Genomic DNA, 498 nt, shown 5'->3' with positions numbered 1-498 from the left:
CCTTGCACAACATCAGAGAGTTCATACTGGAGAGAAACCTTACAAGTGTAATGAATGTGGCAAGGTTTTTAATCAAAAAGCACACCTTGCACAACATCAGAGAGTTCATACTGGAGAGAAACCTTACAAGTGTAATGAGTGTGGCAAAGCCTTTAGTAGGAAGTCAACACTCATTCACCATCAAGCCATCCATGGTGTAGGGAAACTTTACAAATGTAATGATTCTCACAAAGTCCTCAATAATGCTACGAGCATTGCAAATCATTAGAAAATCCATAAAGAAGAGAGATCTTGTGAAGGGGACCACCCGTTCCACACCTGTGGGTGTTTCTTGTCAGGTGGGACTAGAGACTGAGAAAAATAAGACACAGAGACAAAGTATAGAGGAAGAAAAGTGGGCCCAGGGGACTGGCGCTCAGTATATGGAGGACCCGTGCTGGCACCAGTCTCTGAGTTTCTTCAGTATTTATTGATCACTATCCTCTACCATCTCGGTGA

The 498-nt window shown here is 43.2% G+C and overlaps 1 pseudogene; it reads left to right on the top strand.

Annotated features, from left to right (window-relative positions):
- LOC105514826 overlaps window positions 1–268 on the top strand; it is a 7,943-nt pseudogene extending 7,675 nt beyond the window's left edge.
- The last annotated feature ends 230 nt before the right edge of the window (window positions 269–498 follow it).

This window comes from Colobus angolensis, unplaced genomic scaffold, assembly GCF_000951035.1.
Source record: "Colobus angolensis palliatus isolate OR3802 unplaced genomic scaffold, Cang.pa_1.0 Scaffold25, whole genome shotgun sequence".
NCBI classification, from domain to species: domain Eukaryota; kingdom Metazoa; phylum Chordata; class Mammalia; order Primates; family Cercopithecidae; genus Colobus; species Colobus angolensis.
The sequence above is the reverse complement of the archived record's forward strand: the minus strand, read 5'-3'. Positions and strand labels throughout refer to the sequence as shown.